Source organism: Cotesia typhae, unplaced genomic scaffold, assembly GCF_013202065.1.
Source record: "Cotesia typhae breed Kobodo isofemale line unplaced genomic scaffold, CoteBio_Ctyphae scaffold_13, whole genome shotgun sequence".
Lineage (NCBI taxonomy): Eukaryota > Metazoa > Arthropoda > Insecta > Hymenoptera > Braconidae > Cotesia > Cotesia typhae.
In genome coordinates this window covers 9,676,256-9,696,407 of record NW_027423774.1, presented here as the reverse complement: position 1 = coordinate 9,696,407, position 20,152 = coordinate 9,676,256, and the positions used below count along the sequence as shown (strand labels likewise).

General features: G+C 36.6%; 1 protein-coding gene and 1 long non-coding RNA gene across 2 annotated transcripts in view; one reads left to right on the top strand and one right to left on the bottom strand.

Annotated features, from left to right (window-relative positions):
* Positions 1-20,152, top strand: part of LOC141534585 (uncharacterized) — a 348,478-nt gene that overhangs the window by 316,188 nt on the left and 12,138 nt on the right. The gene's annotated exons all lie outside the window — the stretch shown is intronic.
* LOC141534943 (uncharacterized) lies at positions 300-1,183 on the bottom strand. Its single transcript, XR_012480513.1, has 3 exons — positions 824-1,183; positions 603-732; positions 300-520 (listed from the first exon to the last, which is right to left on the bottom strand). It is a non-coding gene; the product is annotated as an uncharacterized LOC141534943 (long non-coding RNA).

Sequence of the window (20,152 nt, the reverse complement as noted above, 5' to 3'; positions counted from 1 at the left end):
TTAAGATACTTGTTGAACGTCAGAACACTTAGTAAGATTTTCTACATAACACTCCGTAGGACAATCATCAAGACAACTTGCATGACAATAGGCAGGAGAACCAGCAATACTAATTTTAAGACCATAATTGTATTACTCGAGTAAGCCCGAGGAAATGCGCGAAATAATTTTATTTTCTCTAATAAAAATATTAAAGTTTTTATTTATCTGAACAAAAACAGTTTTACTGTAAAAAATTGCGCCAAGTCCACGTTCATAAAACTCATCTCAATAACATCTGCACTTTGCAAAAAAAATAAGACTCGTTACAATAATTTTCATTCTATACAAAAAAAAGTTAAATACAAAAAAATACCAAGAAACCGTCATAATGTTGAAAAAATTGAAAAAAATTTGTTGAAAATTTAAAAATGAAGAAAAAATTTTTTTATCGTACTTGGCGCGCGTCATTGAGTACCCCAAATTTTTTCAGGATACATGAACATCCTTTTAATGTTTCAACATTTATAAGTAAGTCAACCTATAAAATGCATAAATGTAATTAATGAAATATTATTTTATGATACGTTTAACAAAAGTTAGGTAAAATCAACATGGCATACGTATTTTATTTGAAATTTTTAAATTGTCCGCCCATCGTTTATGATTTCAATAAAACGCCCTCTCCTGTTCGGTTATGCAATTTGCTTACAAGTGAATACGCCTGCATACATTGACTCTGTCGTGGAATCACTGCGAAAATTGAGTTGATTAAAAAATAAAACGTATGGCCGACTAAATTGAGAAAATGCGGTGTGATTGCCAATCAAAATGTGTTAATTACAATTAAACGAAGCATGATCAAGTTTCTTCATGAAAGCTTAATGACGGAACTGAAAAAAATTGAATTAAAAAATTTTGTGTTATTTCAGATATCTTCACCAGACTACCATATTGACAGATATTTTCACTAAAAATCTGAAAAAAATTTTCGAAACGGATTTTTTCACTGAAACTGATATTAATCCAGTAAGCAGTGTTTTTAATTCGTTGAGTCTACTTCACTGATGTGAATCTATAAACATAACAATGTATGAAATCATATATTATACAGGGTGTCTCAGAAGTCGTGAGCCACCGGACAGGGTGTGGTAGAAAATTGGATTCTGAATAGAAAAGTCCTTTAACATTTTTCGATCAGACCCATAGAAAAATTACTACAAATTTATGAAAATAGACCAATGAGGAGCGCGGTTTAGCGGCAGAACGGTAGGCGCAAGAGCAAGCGAGTGGGAGCGCGACAGGCAATGAGTGCGCGCTCGTTTGCACACGTGTGATATCATTGCTCAGTTATAGCGGGATGCCCGCATGCAATAATAATGATCAATGATACTCCTGTAAATAAAAAAAAATTAATATTAGAAAAATCATCCCATAGACAGCCCCATAAAATAAAAAATGTGCGATTTTTTGATAATTAAAACTCAAATTTTCGGTGTCACCGAAAAATGAAAAAAAAAAAGCCAACAGTCATATTCAATGATACCCCTGTAATTAAAAAAAAAAAGAAAAGTTATAAAAGTACCCCATACACTCTGAGATACAGCCCCATAAAGCCAAAAATTTGCGATTATTTAATGATGAAATTCAAATGATCAGTGTGCACTTGAAGTTAAAAAAAAAAGCAATAAAAATAATCAGTGACACTACTGTAGACCAAAAAAATTGAAAAAAAATAAAAAACTACCCCATAGACAGGGAGATACAGCCCCGTAAAGCCGAAAATTCGCGATTATTTAATAATGAAATTCAAATGATCAGAGTGCACTTGAAGTGAAAAAAAAAAGCAATAAAAATAATCAGTGACACTACAGTAGGTGAAGAAAATTTTTAAAAATAAAAAACTACCCCATAGACAGGGAGATACAGTCCCATAAAGCCAAAAATTGTGCGATATTTCAATAATTAAAATAGAAATTTTCGACGACTACTCAAAATTTCAAATAAAAATCTAGGACTAATAGTTAACTATACCCATAACAATCAGAAAAAAATTAAAAATTACAAAAACCACCCCATAGACACTAAGATACAGCCTAATAAAGCCGAGTATTTCGGGATTATTTAACATAAAAATTAAAATATTCACAGTGCATTCGAAATCGAAAAAAATACCAATCAAAATTATCAGTGGTACTTTTGACCATCAGACAAATTTAAAAAATTGTAAAAACACCCCATAGATACCGAAATATGACTTGATAACGCACAAAAATCGGGATTGCTTAGAAATTAAAATTCAAATTATTGGTGCCCATTGAAAATCAACAAAAGAAACCTTTTGTACTTATCGATTAAACTCCTGTTTATCGAAAAAATTATTATTTAAAAAACCACCCCGCAAACTCCGAATTATGATCCCATTAAGCTGAAAATTTCTGATTTTTAGTAATTAAAATGCTACTTCTCGGTGTCCGTTGAAAATAAATGAAAAGTATGAAAACTCATTTTCAGATATACTCTTGTAAGCAAACAAAAAAATAAGATTTGAAAAAACACCCCATTAACGGCGAGATAGGACCCCATAAATCCGCTAATTTGTGATTTGTTAGTAATTGAAATTGAAATTCTTGTTGTCCATTTAACAACAACAAGAGAAACCTATTGTACTTTTAAATTACACCCTTAAAAACATAAAAAAACTTAACTCTTGAAAATCCACCGCATAGACACTAACAAACATCCAAATAAAGCCAACAATTCGCGATTTTTCAATAATTAAAATTCAAATTTTCATATGACACCGAAAATTTCGATATCAATCCACAAAAAATCGATAAATCGCGGCTTTATGGAGGCGTATCTTGGGGTCTATGGGGTGAATTCTTAATTTTGAGATTTTCATTTATTAAAAAGAGTAAATTGGAAAGTGGAATGAGTTTATGCTCTTTATTTTAAGTGGACACCGAGAATTTCAATTTAAGTCAATTAAAAATCGACAAATAGCGACTGTATGGGGATGTATCTCGGTGTCTGTGGGGTGGATTCTAAAATTTTGATTTATTATTTTATAACAGAGATAACATTAAAAAGTACAATAATTTTCTTTTACTTATTTTGAGTAGACACCGAGAATTTCAATTTAAATCAATAAAAAATCGAACAATTGTGGCATTGTGGGGTTGCCTCTCGGTGTTTATGGGGTGGATTCCAAAATTTTGTTTTTTTAATTCATAAAAAAGGTTAAACTGGAAAGAAAGATAATTTTCTTTGAGTTATTCCGAGTTGACACCGAGAATTTCAACTTAACTTCACAAATAATGGAGAAATCGCAGCTTTATGGGGGTGTATCTCAGTGTCTATGAGGTGGATTCTTAAATTTTGATTTTTAAATTCTTTACAAAGGTTACATTGGAAAGTACGATAATTTTTTTTAAGTTATTTTCAGTAGACACCGAGAATTTCCATTTAAGTCAATGGAAAATCGAAAAATCGCGGCTTTATAGGGTTGTCTCCTGATGTTTATAGGGTGGATTCCGAAATTTTCTTTTTTTAATTCATGACGAAGATTGAACTGGAAAGTGGGATAGTTTTCTTTGGCTTATTTTCAGTGGATACCGAAAATTTCAAATTAAATAAATGAAAAATTGACAAATCGCGGCTTTATGGGGGCGCATCTCAGTGTCTATGGGGTGGACTCCATAATTTTGATATTTTTATGTATGACTGACGTTAAATTAAATTGAAGGATTATTTTCTTTTTGTTATTTTCAGTGGACACCAAGAATTTCATTGAAAGTAAATTAAACATCGACTTATCGCCAGTTTATGGGGGTGTATCTCGGTGTTTATAGGGTGGATTCCATAATTTTGATATCTTTGTGTATGACCGAGGTTACATTAGATAGGAAGATTATTGTAATTCTGTTATTTTAAGTGGACACCGAGAATTTCAATTTACGTCAAATAAAAATCGACAAATCGCGAGTGTATGGGAGTGTATCTCGGTGACTCTGGGGTGGTTCCTAAAATTTCAATTTTTTATTTCATAACAAAGATAACATCAAAAAGTACAATAATTTTCTTTCACTTATTTTGAGTGGACACCGAGAATTTCAATAACAATCCAAACAAAAATCGAGCAATCCCGGTTTTATGGGGCCGTATCTCGGTGTCTATGGGATGAATTCTCAAATTTTGATAATTTAATTAATAACTAAGTTTAAATCGAATAGTTAAATTATTTTCTTTGATTTATTTCAAGTTGACACCGAGGATTTCAAAATAAATTCATGAATAACCGACAAATCGCGGCTTTGTGGGGGTGTATCTCGTTGTACATAGGGTGAATCGATTGATTATGAATCTAGAAATATTCTGAAAAGTGTTTTCTATGATTTCTATAAGTTTTCTTCCTTAATCTCTAGTGGACACCGAGAATTAAATTTTAACAGTCGAATTTGTGGCAATTTAGTTGAGAAACGCCGTGTTTGGTGCTGTTACTCGGTGTCTATGGGGTTGATTGATCGATTAGGAGTTTAAAACTCTTTTGTAAGGTCTTATTTATGATATCAAAGAGTTTTCTTCCTTAATCTCCAGTGGACACCGAGGAATGATTTTTAAAAGTCAAATTGCTGTCAATTTAGACGAAAAACGATACCGTTTATGAGGCTGTTACTCGGTGTTCATAGGGTGGATTAATCGATTACGACTCGAAAAATTTTCTGTAGGGTGTCCCTATGATTCTTACGAGTGTTATTCCTTAATCGCCAGTGGACACTGAGAATTGAATTTGTAAATGTTAAATTGCTGTCAATTTAGACGGAAAACACCTTTTAGGGAGCAGTTACTCGGTGTCTATGGGGTGAATCTATCAATTATAGGTCTTAAAATCTTCTGTAGGGTGTACTCTATGATTTTTATGAGTTTTTTTCCTTAATCTTTAGTGGACACCGAGGAATGATTTTTGAAACGTCAAATTACTGTCAATTTAGACGAAAAAATCCTTTTATGAGGCTGTTGCTCGGTGTCCATGGGGTTGATTAATCGATTACGACTCGAAAAATCTCCTGTAGGGTGTACCCTATGATTTTTACGAGTGTTATTCCTTAATCTCCAGTGGACACTGAGAATTGAATTTTTAAATGTTCAAATGCTTGTCAATTTAGACGGAAAAATCCTTTTATGAGGCTGTTACTCGGTGTCCATGCGGGGAATCTATCAATTCTGGGTCTTAAAATCTTCAGTAGGGTGTACTCTATGATTTTTATGAGTTTTCTTCCTTAATCTTTAGTGGACACCGAGGAATGATTTTTGAAACGTCAAATTACTGTCAATTTAGACGACAAAATCCTTTTATGCGGCTGTTTCTCGGTATCCATGGGGTTGATTGATCGATTAGGAGTCTGCCAATTTTGTGTAGGGTCGACTTTATGATTTTTATAAGTTTTCTTACTTAATCTCCACTGGACACCGAAAATTAAATTTTTAACAGTCGAATTTGTGTCAATTTAGTCGAGAAACACCGTTTTTGGGGCTGTTACTCGGTGTTTATTGGGTTGATTGATCGAGTAGGGTTCTTAAAATCTTTTGTAGGTTCTACTTTCCGATTTCAATAAGTTTTAGTCCTTAATCTCCTGTGGACACCGAGATGTGAATTTTGAACAGTCGATTTTCTTTCAATTTCATCAAAAAAGCTTTTTATGGAGCTTGTACTCGGTATCCATGGGGTTGATTGATCGAATAGGAGTATTCAAATTTTATTTAAGATCTACTCTATGATTTAAACAAGTTTTCTTCCTGAATCTGCATTGGACACCGAGGAATGATTTTTAAAATTCAAATTGCTGTCAATTTAGACGAAAAACGCCTTTTATGGGGCTGTTACTCGGTGTCTATGGGGTAAATCGATCAATTATGGGTCTAACAATCTTCTGTAGGGTGTACTCTATGATTTCCATGAGTTTTCATCTTTTATCTCTAGTGGGCACCTAGAATTGAATTTTGAACAGTCGAGTTTCTGTCAATTAAGTCAAACAACGCTATTTATGGGGCTAGTGCTCGGTGTCCATAGCGTTGATTCTTCGATTAGGAGTCCGAAAATCATCTGTAGGGTGTACTCTATGATTTTTACAAGTGTTCTTCCTTAATCCCCAGTGGACGACGAGAATTCAATTTTTAAATGTTTAATTGCTTTCAATTTAGACGTAAAACGCCTTTTAGGGGCTGTTGTTACTCGGTGTCTATGGGGTAAATCGATCAATTGTGGGTCCGAAAGTCTTCTGTAGCGTGTAGTCTATGATTTTCGGGGGTTTTCTTCCTTAATATCCATCGGACACCGAGATTTAAATTTTTAACAGTCGAATTTCTGTTAATTTAGTTAAAAAAACGCCTTTTATAGGGCTGTTACCCGGTGTCCATGGGGTCGATTGATCAATTAGGAGTCTGGAAATCTTCTGTAGGGTGTACTTCATAATTTTTATCCTTAATCTTCAGTGGTTACCGAGAATTGAATTTCAAACAGTCGAATCAGTGTCAATTCAGTCAAAGAATGCTTTTTATAGGGCTGTTACTCGGGGAACGTGAGGTTGATTGATCGATTGCGATTCGGAAAATCTTTTGTAGGTTGTACTCTATGATTTTTTGAAGTGTTTTTCCTTTATTTCCGTTGGGCACCAAGAATTTAATTTTTAATAGTCGAATTTTTATCAATTTAGTCAAAAAACGCCTCTTATCGGGCCGTTTTTCGGTGGCTTTATAATTTATAACAAAGGTTGAATCTGACAGTTGGATAATTATTTTCGAGTTATTTTGAGTGGTCACTGAGAATTTTAATTTAAATCAATAAAAAATTGCGACTTTATGGGAATGTATGTCGGTGTCTATGGGGTGGATTCTAAAATTTTGATTTTTTATTTTATAAAAGAGATAAACTTTAAAAGTACAATAATATTCCTAGACTTATTTCGAGTGGACACAGAGAATTTCAATTTTAATCAATGAAAAATCGAGAAATCGCGGTTTTCTGGGGTTGCATCTCGGTGTCTGTGGGATAGATTGTAAAATTTCGATTTTTTTATTCAGTAAAAAGCGTAAACTGTAGAGGGGAATGAGTTTATGCCCTTTACTTTGAGTGTAAACCAAGAATTTTAAATTAATATCACGAAAAATCCAGAAATTGCGGATTTATGGGGGTGAATCTCGGTGTCTATGGGGTGTATTCTCAAATTTAGATTTTTCATTTTATGAAAAAGGTTGAAGGGGAAGGGGAAGTAGGATAATTCTGTTTAACTAATTTTGAGTCGACACCGAGAATTTAAAATTGAATTTACGAAAATTCGAGAAATCGCGACTTTGTGGGGCTGTATCTTTGTGTCCAGAGGTCGAATTTGTTATCAGACCCGAAACTAACCGATGCTACCGCTTGTTTGAAGTTGGTAACTTTCGAAATAGTAACTTCCTGACTTTAAAGAATTTTAAATTACATTCGCGGGAAGTTAAATATTTACGCACGACCTTTGGACCTGAAAAAAATTTTTAAATCTGTAATTGCTTTATATAAACATCTTAAACCACTCTTGTCATAAAAAATCCGCGAATTTGCGGCGAAGATATTTAATAAATTCTTTCAAATTCCTGTTGTTTTTATTACTTTAATTTTCGAGCAATGCCTGTGCAGCTTTTGCATATTATTTTTGCTCTCTTTCTACCGACAGCGGCTCGATTTTGTTTATTGCTTTCCATTGTTTTTTACATTTTCTAAACAAAATATCGTCGACTGTCAGTCTTAATGAATTATTTGTTTTGACCACATCGTAATGGATAATTATTCTAATGCGGATTACGTCGAGATGCTCATCCTTTACGGTGAGTGCCAACGCAACGCTCGTTTGACCTGTCGCGTGTACCGCGAGTGATTCCCCGATCGACAACGTTTACCGACACATGGCCTAATAACTCGGCTCGTAAATAGAGCTCGTGAATCGGGATATGTTGGGTTGAACCGCATCGAGCGTGCTGGTCGTCCTCGAGACGTTCGAACGGTTCAACTCGAGGAGCGAGTCATCGATGCTGTTCACGCTGAGCCAGGGACAAGCACGCGGAGGCTTGAAAGGCGTTTGCATGTTTCTCGTACGATGATTAATAAAATTACTCGTACGGAGAAACTGCATCCCTACCACAAACAACAAGTCCAAGATCTCGAGGGCGGAGATCGAGAGTTGCGGTTGCATTTTTGCCAAATGTTGTGGACTGATGAATCACTGTTCACTCGTGAAGGGTGCTTCAATCAGCACAATGTACATCTTTATTCCAAAGAAAATCCGCGGTTAACAGTCGCCCGAAACTTCCAAAATAAATGGAAAATTAATATGTGGGGTGGAATTATCGGAGATCACGTGCTACTGTTTCTTCTTCCCGATGTAATGAACGTAAGTCAAGCAATAATATTCTTATCAAAATTTCTGGATCGTAGTGTTAGAACATGATGTACTTAGTGTGTAATCAATTTAATGTAGTATAAATAATCAAGTTCTCTATTTAGAACATTTCGATTACTTTCATTTTGCATTCAAGTTCGGGACATTATTTTTTTTACTGGAAATTTTCATTTCATAAACTCTAAATTTATGGTAATATTATTTATTTCACAGAGTGACCAATATTTGACATTCCTAAGAGAGGACCTACCGAATCTCCTTCAGGAAGCTGGTGAGGATCCCGAGTGGTTCCAGCACGACGGAGCACCATGTCACTATGGCGCGCAAGTCAGCGACTTTCTCAATCAGCGATTTCCGCAACGCTGGCTCGGCAGGAACGGTCCGGAGAGATGGCCCCCAAGATCACCGGATTTAACGCCCCTCGATTTCTATTTGAGGGGTCATTTCAAAGGCGTAGTCTACGCTGACGAACCCGAAGATCAAATGGTGACCATGGCAAGAATTATGGCCGCACAGACGACAGTAACCGCCGAGATGCTGGAGGAAGTCCGTCGCAACTTTATTAAGCGTTGCCGACTATGCATCCAACAAAACGGCTGTATCTTTGAACACTTGTTGAAATGAGCTCACTGAACCGGAATCGACCGGAACAAAAATAATGAAATTAATAAATAAATAAATAAATTTCTTAGTACCTGAATATCTACCTCGATATTCACGTGACTGTAAATAAACTTAAAACAATTTTTTTACACCTCAAAACAAGCATTTCAAGTAATTTATAAAAATAATTCTTAGTACAATCGCGAATTTTCAGTCGTTAGTGTTGTTTAACGACATCATCTGGAGCAGTTGAAGATTCAAGATCCTTTTCTACGTCTAGGAGATCGTGTGTAGATTTTTTGTAGGTTCAAACCCATGAAGCACAAAAAACTCCTTCATAAGCATTGGAATTCAGGATTTGTCAGTAATGAAACTGACATTACCGCAGTCTAAATAAAATTGAGAGGAAGTACAGAGAAAGATTCTCAATATTAACCCTTTTAATAAAAAAAAAAAAAATTAAATTGAAAAACTACGCCATAGATTCTGAGGTTCAACTCCATCAACTCGTAAGCTTAGAAAATTTCAGAAATTGAAATGTAATATCTCAATGTGAACGCGAAATAAATTTAAGAAACTTGATGTCATTTTGTAATCATCCCTTATTAATTGAAAAAAAATTAAAGATCCCGAATCTACCCCATAGACACCGTCATGCACCCTCATGAAGCCGCGATTTCTCCATTTTTCGTCAATTTAATTTGAAATTCTCGGTGTCCACTCAAAATAAGTCGAATAACTAATCCTACTATCGAATTTGGCCTTTGTCAAGAAATGAAAACATCAAATTTTAAATTCCACCTCATCGATACCAAGTTACAGTCCCGTAAAAAGCGTTGTTTGACTTAATTGATAGAAACTCGACTGTTAAAAATTTAAATCTCGGTGTCCGATGGATATTAAGGAAGAAAACTCCCGAAAATCATAGACTACACGCTACAGAAGACTTTCGGACCCACAATTGATCGATTTACCCCATAGACACCGAGTAACAGCCCCCTAAAAGGCGTTTTACGTCTAAATTGAAAGCAATTAAACATTTAAAAATTGAATTCTCGTCGTCCACTGGGGATTAAGGAAGAACACTTGTAAAAATCATAGAGTACACCCTACAGATGATTTTCGGACTCCTAATCGAAGAATCAACGCTATGGACACCGAGCACTAGCCCCATAAATAGCGTTGTTTGACTTAATTGACAGAAACTCGACTGTTCAAAATTCAATTCTAGGTGCCCACTAGAGATAAAAGATGAAAACTCATGGAAATCATAGAGTACACCCTACAGAAGATTGTTAGACCCATAATTGATCGATTTACCCCATAGACACCGAGTAACAGCCCCATAAAAGGCGTTTTTCGTCTAAATTGACAGCAATTTGAATTTTAAAAAATCATTCCTCGGTGTCCAATGCAGATTCAGGAAGAAAACTTGTTTAAATCATAGAGTAGATCTTAAATAAAATTTGAATACTCCTATTCGATCAATCAACCCCATGGATACCGAGTACAAGCTCCATAAAAAGCTTTTTTTGATGAAATTGAAAGAAAATCGACTGTTCAAAATTCACATCTCGGTGTCCACAGGAGATTAAGGACTAAAACTTATTGAAATCGGAAAGTAGAACCTACAAAAGATTTTAAGAACCCTACTCGATCAATCAACCCAATAAACACCGAGTAACAGCCCCAAAAACGGTGTTTCTCGACTAAATTGACACAAATTCGACTGTTAAAAATTTAATTTTCGGTGTCCAGTGGAGATTAAGTAAGAAAACTTATAAAAATCATAAAGTCGACCCTACACAAAATTGGCAGACTCCTAATCGATCAATCAACCCCATGGATACCGAGAAACAGCCGCATAAAAGGATTTTGTCGTCTAAATTGACAGTAATTTGACGTTTCAAAAATCATTCCTCGGTGTCCACTAAAGATTAAGGAAGAAAACTCATAAAAATCATAGAGTACACCCTACTGAAGATTTTAAGACCCAGAATTGATAGATTCCCCGCATGGACACCGAGTAACAGCCTCATAAAAGGATTTTTCCGTCTAAATTGACAAGCATTTGAACATTTAAAAATTCAATTCTCAGTGTCCACTGGAGATTAAGGAATAACACTCGTAAAAATCATAGGGTACACCCTACAGGAGATTTTTCGAGTCGTAATCGATTAATCAACCCCATGGACACCGAGCAACAGCCTCATAAAAGGATTTTTTCGTCTAAATTGACAGTAATTTGACGTTTCAAAATCATTCCTCGGTGTCCACTAAAGATTAAGGAAAAAAACTCATAAAAATCATAGAGTACACCCTACAGAAGATTTTAAGACCTATAATTGATAGATTCACCCCATAGACACCGAGTAACTGCTCCCTAAAAGGTGTTTTCCGTCTAAATTGACAGCAATTTAACATTTACAAATTCAATTCTCAGTGTCCACTGGCGATTAAGGAATAACACTCGTAAGAATCATAGGGACACCCTACAGAAAATTTTTCGAGTCGTAATCGATTAATCCACCCTATGAACACCGAGTAACAGCCTCATAAACGGTATCGTTTTTCGTCTAAATTGACAGCAATTTGACTTTTAAAAAATCATTCCTCGGTGTCCACTGGAGATTAAGGAAGAAAACTCTTTGATATCATAAATAAGACCTTACAAAAGAGTTTTAAACTCCTAATCGATCAATCAACCCCATAGACACCGAGTAACAGCACCAAACACGGCGTTTCTCAACTAAATTGCCACAAATTCGACTGTTAAAATTTAATTCTCGGTGTCCACTAGAGATTAAGGAAGAAAACTTATAGAAATCATAGAAAACACTTTTCAGAATATTTCTAGATTCATAATCAATCGATTCACCCTATGTACAACGAGATACACCCCCACAAAGCCGCGATTTGTCGGTTATTCATGAATTTATTTTGAAATCCTCGGTGTCAACTTGAAATAAATCAAAGAAAATAATTTAACTATTCGATTTAACCTTAGTTATTAATTAAATTATCAAAATTTGAGAATTCATCCCATAGACACCGAGATACGGCCCCATAAAACCGGGATTGCTCGATTTTTGTTTGGATTGTTATTGAAATTCTCGGTGTCCACTCAAAATAAGTGAAAGAAAATTATTGTACTTTTTGATGTTATCTTTGTTATGAAATAAAAAATCGAAATTTTAGGAACCACCCCAGAGTCACCGAGATACACTCCCATACACTCGCGATTTGTCGATTTTTATTTGACGTAAATTGAAATTCTCGGTGTCCACTTAAAATAACAGAATTACAATAATCTTCCTATCTAATGTAACCTCGGTCATACACAAAGATATCAAAATTATGGAATCCACCCTATAAACACCGAGATACACCCCCATAAACTGGCGATAAGTCGATGTTTAATTTACTTTCAATGAAATTCTTGGTGTCCACTGAAAATAACAAAAAGAAAATAATCCTTCAATTTAATTTAACGTCAGTCATACATAAAAATATCAAAATTATGGAGTCCACCCCATAGACACTGAGATGCGCCCCCATAAAGCCGCGATTTGTCAATTTTTCATTTATTTAATTTGAAATTTTCGGTATCCACTGAAAATAAGCCAAAGAAAACTATCCCACTTTCCAGTTCAATCTTCGTCATGAATTAAAAAAAGAAAATTTCGGAATCCACCCTATAAACATCAGGAGACAACCTTATAAAGCCGCGATTTTTCGATTTTCCATTGATTTAAATGGAAATTCTCGGTGTCCACTGAAAATAACTTAAAAAAAATTATCGTACTTTCCAATGTAACCTTTGTAAAGAATTGAAAAATCAAAATTTAAGAATCCACCTCATAGACACTGAGATACACCCCCATAAAGCTGCGATTTCTCCATTATTTGTGAAGTTAAGTTGAAATTCTCGGTGTCAACTCGGAATAACTCAAAGAAAATTATCTTTCTTTCCAGTTTAACCTTTTTTATGAATTAAAAAATCAAAATTTTGGAATCCACCCCATAAACACCGAGAGGCAACCCCACAATGCCACAATTGTTCGATTTTTTATTGATTTAAATTGAAATTCTCGGTGTCTACTCAAAATAAGTAAAAGAAAATTATTGTACTTTTTAATGTTATCTCTGTTATAAAATAATAAATCAAAATTCAAGAATTCACCCCATAGACCCCAAGATACGCCTCCATAAAGCCGCGATTTATCGATTTTTTGTGGATTGATATCGAAATTTTCGGTGTCATATGAAAATTTGAATTTTAATTATTGAAAAATCGCGAATTGTTGGCTTTATTTGGATGTTTGTTAGTGTCTATGCGGTGGATTTTCAAGAGTTAAGTTTTTTTATGTTTTTAAGGGTGTAATTTAAAAGTACAATAGGTTTCTCTTGTTGTTGTTAAATGGACAACAAGAATTTCAATTTCAATTACTAACAAATCACAAATTAGCGGATTTATGGGGTCCTATCTCGCCGTTAATGGGGTGTTTTTTTCAAATCTTATTTTTTGTTTGCTTACAAGAGTATATCTGAAAATGAGTTTTCATACTTTTCATTTATTTTCAACGGACACCGAGAAGTAGCATTTTAATTACTAAAAATCAGAAATTTTCAGCTTAATGGGATCATAATTCGGAGTTTGCGGGGTGGTTTTTTAAATAATAATTTTTTCGATAAACAGGAGTTTAATCGATAAGTACAAAAGGTTTCTTTTGTTGATTTTCAATGGGTACCAATAATTTGAATTTTAATTTCTAAGCAATCCCGATTTTTGTGCGTTATCAAGTCATATTTCGGTATCTATGGGGTGTTTTTACAATTTTTTAAATTTGTCTGATGGTCAAAAGTACCACTGATAATTTTGATTGGTATTTTTTTCTATTTCGAATGCACTGTGAATATTTTAATTTTTATGTTAAATAATCCCGAAATACTCGGCTTTATTAGGCTGTATCTTAGTGTCTATGGGGTGGTTTTTGTAATTTTTAATTTTTTTCTGATTGTTATGGGTATAGTTAACTATTAGTCCTAGATTTTATTTGAAATTTTGAGTAGTCGTCGAAAATTTCTATTTTAATTATTGAAATATCGCACAATTTTTGGCTTTATGGGACTGTATCTCCCTGTCTATGGGGTAGTTTTTATTTTTAAAAATTTTCTTCACCTACTGTAGTGTCACTGATTATTTTTTTTTTTTTTTTTTTTTTTTCACTTCAAGTGCACTCTGATCATTTGAATTTCATTATTTAATAATCGCGAATTTTCGGCTTTACGGGGCTGTATCTCCCTGTCTATGGGGTAGTTTTTTATTTTTTTTCAATTTTTTTGGTCTACAGTAGTGTCACTGATTATTTTTATTGCTTTTTTTTTTAACTTCAAGTGCACACTGATCATTTGAATTTCATCATTAAATAATCGCAAATTTTTGGCTTTATGGGGCTGTATCTCAGAGTGTATGGGGTACTTTTATAACTTTTCTTTTTTTTTTTAATTACAGGGGTATCATTGAATATGACTGTTGGCTTTTTTTTTTTTTTTTTTCGGTGACACCGAAAATTTGAGTTTTAATTATCAAAAAATCGCACATTTTTTATTTTATGGGCATGTCTATGGGATGATTTTTCTAATATTAATTTTTTTTTATTTACAGGAGTATCATTGATCATTATTATTGCATGCGGGCATCCCGCTATAACTGAGCAATGATATCATACGTGTGCAAGCGAGCGCGCACTCATTGCCTGTCGCGCTTCCACTCGCTCGCTCTTGCGCCTACCGTTCTGCCGCTAAACCGCGCTCCTCATTGGTCTATTTTCATAAATTTGTAGTAATTTTTCTATGGGTCTGATCGAAAAATGGTAAAGGACTTTTCTATTCACAATCCAATTTTCTACCACACCCTGTCCGGTGGCTCACGACTTCTGAGACACCCTGTATATATATATATATATATATATATATATATATATATATATATATATATATATATAGGAATTATTGTTGTTGTATAACTGATTTAATTCACTACGTAAAAATAACTATTGATTTGCACGTGGCAATATCGGTAGTCGTTAGCTATTGACTGTCTCTCATTTAGGAAAATTGTCTAAATAGATAAACGACGATTACAAATATTTCGGGCGCCGAGTGTCGGCGGAATTAACCGAATGGGTGATTTATATTGTAGGACATAGTCGCTACAGTACATCCCTTCTTAAAAAAAAAATAATGACGATTATTATATATAATGAGTTATGGTAAGTTATTTACAATGAAGAGAAAAATAAATTAATAGAATAAATAAGTACAATGATATCTCAAAAAAAATTGTGAAGGAAGTACTAAAAAAATTTAGTCGTTAGTTGCAGCGTAGACAGGTTTCAGTCTGTCGATCGAAATCGTCGTATTTGTGCCCTTGAGATTTACGATGAAATATTTTTCGTGTCGAGTGATGACTTCGTATGGGCCTTTATAAGGTGAAGAAAACGACGGTCCAATTTGATCGTTGCGTACTAGAACGTGGGAACTTGAGTTGAGGTCTCTGAAACAGAAAACAGAACGTGTTCCATGACGCGACGTTTCGGCCGGTGCCAAGTTATTCAAATGAGCTTTCAAGGCGCGGACGACAGTTTGGGCGTCCTCGTATTTGTTCGACGGGATTATTAATTCACCCGGTAAACGGATAGACTCACCGTATACAAGTTCTGCTGGTGTTGTTTGAATGTCTTCTTTCCACGCAGCGCGGAGACCGAGCAGGACTGTGGGTAATGCGTCGAACCAAGTGTCGTTATGGCAAAGTAGTGCAGACTTGAGCTGACGATGAAGACGTTCCACCATGCCGTTTACCTGAGGATGATAGGCGGTTCTGCGCAGGTGTTTTATACCGAACATTTTCATCAGCGATTGAAACAATGCAGAGGTGAACTGTGCTCCTCGGTCCGACGTTATTCTAACTGGTACACCGTACCGGGAAATCCAGTTGTTGATTAGGGCGTTTGCCACCGTGTCGGCGTCTCCTTCTCTTAGAGGAATGGGCTCTGGGAAACGAGTAAATCGATCGATGATCGTGAGACATTTGTTATACCCGCGAGACGCTGTTAAAATGACGAGATCTATGTGGATATGTTTGAATCTCTGCGTTGGAAGATCGAATCGAGCGATTGGAGATGTCACATGCCGTGTAATCTTATTACGTTGATAGTTGATGCACGCTTTGGCCCATTCTCGACAGTCTTTCTGGATAGATGACCAGACGTAACGTTTGCTTACTAACTTCTGCGATGCTTTAGAGCCTGGATGTCCAAGAGAATGCAGGGTGTTAAAAACTTTTCTTCGAAGTGGACCTAGAATGTATGGACGCGGTTTACCTGATGAAACATCACAGTGAATCGCGGCTGGGTGGTCATCGAAGATGATACGTTGCCATTGTAGTGACGTCGTCGCGTTGTTGAGTAGATCTCGTAGTTCAGGGTCAACTCTCTGAGCATTTACCAGCTCGTTTGTCGTAATTGGTATCGACACAGCTTCGATGCGTGACAGGGTGTTTGCGACGATGTTTTCAGGTCCAGCAATGTGTCTAAAGTCACTTGTAAATTGACCAATGAAGTCGAGACGTCGAAATTGCCATGGAGAGTCCCTTTCAGTACGTTGCTGGAACACATGAAGTAATGGTTTGTGATCAGTGTATATGGCGACGTGTTTGCCTTCAAAAATATGACGGAAGTGTCGTACAGCTTCGTAGACTGCGTGAAATTCACGGTCATACGTCGACAGTTTTTGAATTGAAGGCTGCAACTTTCTACTGAAGAAAGCCAGTGGCTGCCATTTACCTCCAACTTGTTGTTGAAGAACTGCTCCGATGGCTGTGTTGGAAGCATCTGAAAATATCGCCCATGGCGCGTCGATTACCGGGTGTGCGAGCTGCGTCGCTTCAGCCAGTGTTCGTTTTGCGTCGTTGAAAGCTTTTTGGAGCTCAGGAGTCTCTATTATCGGCGTTGAGTCTCTTACTTTTGGACCTTCGAGAAGTTTGTTTAGTGGCGCTAGGATTTAGGCGGCGTTCTTGACGAATTTTCTGTAAAAATTAATTGTGTCTAGAAAACCACGTAATGCCGAAACAGTACGAGGGAATTTAAGGTTAGAAATTGCGTTGATCTTGTCGGGCAACGGCTTGATACCTGAATCACTGACCTTGTGTCCTAAGAATGTTACCTCTGTTTGTCCAAAAACTGACTTGGCTGTGTTGATGACGAGGCCGTGGTCCTCTAGTCGTCGAAACAGGATGCTTAGGTGTTTTAAGTGTTGATCGTCGTTTTCGGATTCGATTAAGAAGTCGTCGATGTACGGAAACACGAATGGTAAGTCTGCTGTGATTTCATCAACGAATCGTTGAAATGATTGCCCAGCATTACGTAGTCCGAAAGTCATGTACATAAATTCAAACAGTCCAAACGGTGTGATGATCGCTGTTTTCTCGATGTCTTCTTCGGCGACAGGGATTTAATTGAAAGCTTTAACCAAGTCAATGACGGAAAATATTTTTTTACCGTGTAATGTCGCCGTAAAATCCTCAAGTCGTCTGACTGGGTATCTGTCAGGTACTGTACGGGCATTAAGAAGACGGTAGTCTCCGCATGGTCTCCATCCTCCGGACTTCTTCGGAACGAGATGTAATGGAGATGCCCACGGACTCTTAGATGGTCTCGCGATACTGCATTGGACCATTTTTCTAAATTCTTCTTGCGCAATCTTGAGTTTGTTCGGCGCGAGAGGTCTCGCTTTACACGAGACTGGTTGTCCAGGCGTCGTTTTGATGTAGTGGACGGTGGAATGCTTCCTGGTCGTCGCAGTACCATCTGGTCTGGTAATAGACGGGTGGTTCGACAACAGTTTGTGATAGACTGTGTCCTCATACACTACCTTGATGCAATCCATGTCGGACGCTATTGAATTGACGTTTATTTGGAGACCAGTAGATCCATCACGAAGTTTCTTGTTTTTCAGGTCGACTAGCAAGTCAAAGTGACTTAAAAAGTCAGCGCCAATAATTGGTTTCATGACGTCAGCGATGATGAATCTCCACGTAAATTTGCGACGAAGTCCTAGGTTGAACGAGAGTGTGATAATGCCATAAGTTTCGATGAGAGAGCCATTGGCTGCTCGTAATTGATAACCGACGGGCGTCGGTTTGTACTTCAACCGCTGGTGTGGATAAATAGAGAGATCTGAGTCAGAATCCACGAGATATTGTGTATTGGTGGCTAGATCTGTGACGAATAGGCGGTGTGAAGTTGTCAGAGAGTCGCTTCCCGCCACTAAGGACTCCTTTTTGCATTTCCCGCAAACTTGCATCCGGCAGTGCACTTGTAGGATTTATTACCAAATTTTGCGTGGCAATAACAGATGCCATCCTTCAATTTCCCTCGTCCATTGGACTGAGCTCTCTTTTGGCGGTTACGTAACTTAGAACGTCCTCTGGATGGGTTCTGATTCGCTAGAGCGGCGACGCATTTTGTTAGCTCAGAGATCTGTCTCTCAAGAGCCGAAATCTGAGGGTTCGAAGACGTAGAGGCTGTTGCGACGGTATTTTGATTCACGGGGAACATTTCATGAATTTTATCAGCCGTTTTGGCCAAGTCGTCGGTGGACGTCGTATCTGGAGACACTGAGAGTAGCTCTTGAGTCTTTTTTGGCAGGTTTGACATCCATCTGGTCCTGATGACGGCTTCGTCAACTGTTAGAGCTAAAGATTTCAGGTGTCGGAGGAATTGTGAAGGGGAGCGATAACCTATCGCTTCGCCGTCTAGAAGCTGGCGTAGTTTTGCTGATTCCGACGCTGAGAAACACTTAATTAGCGCTCCTTTGAGCTCACTAAACGGTGTGTGTATTGGCGGATTAGTTATCATCGCCTCAACTTCCTGTGCGGACTCGGAGTCAATCAGCGAAATAGCATGGTTGAATTTATCTCGCTCTTGTACGATGCCATGCATGGAAAACTGCCTTTCCAATTGCGCAAACCAGATTTTTGCTCGCTTCGGGTTGAAGGGAGGCGCCTTTAGTGAATTGACGAAAAACGGCTTCGTATCTTCCGTCTCGTCGTGCGACATTGTGAATATTTATTTATCTAAATAAAAGAAAGGTATAAATAAAAGAATAATCAAGAAAGAAAAGGAACAATACTTAAATTTTTGCTGTTGTTGAATTCTTTCGAGGATTAACTTTCGTCTATATTGACGTCACGGGTCTGGAATGCGGCAGTACTTGAGTTTTGGCGGCAATGATGGATTAACAATGCTGTTGCTGCTTCAAGGTCACGACGTAATAGGCTTCGCGCCACTCACTTATCACTTTCCGATTTGCACTCGGGTGTGCCTCGGGATAACTAATGCAGCACAACGTCCAGGGTGCCAGCAATGCACTAGCTGTAATAAGGTATGCACTAACGTCGAATTCGTCGACTTTCACAACACACATAAAAATAGACGTGGTTGAAACAAACTAAAATAATTAATTTCAAGTAAACTCGACGCTTTCCTCAACAACTAAAGGAATACTCACGTCGGTTTTAATCACGTCGGGGTCACCAATGTAGGAATTATTGTTGTTGTATAAATGATTTAATTCACTACGTAAAAATAACTATTGATTATTTATTATAATTTAATGTGTTACAAAAGAAAAGCGTTGATTATATTTTGAGCTCTAATCTTTGCACGTAGCAGTATCGGTAGTAGCTAGCTATTGACTGTCTATCATTTACGAAAATTGTCTAAATAGATAAACGACGATTACAAATGTTTCGGGCGTCGAGTGTCGGCGGAATTAACCGAATGGGTAATTTATATTGTAGGACATAGTCGCTACATATATATATAGATATATATATATTGTAACAAGAAAATGATCCGAAAGCCAACGATGGAGAGGTCAACTCTCGAATTCCCTTGCCCAGGTCGCCCAAGACAATAAATAAATAACCCGTCGACACACAGGCTGGGTTAAAAACCCCGTTGGACGCCAGTTACTCTTTTGCTAGGGAAGAATAACAAACCCTTGGTAAATCAGGGCCTTTCACGAATCGATTTTGAGACAAATAAAAGGGAAAACGGATAGAGAGA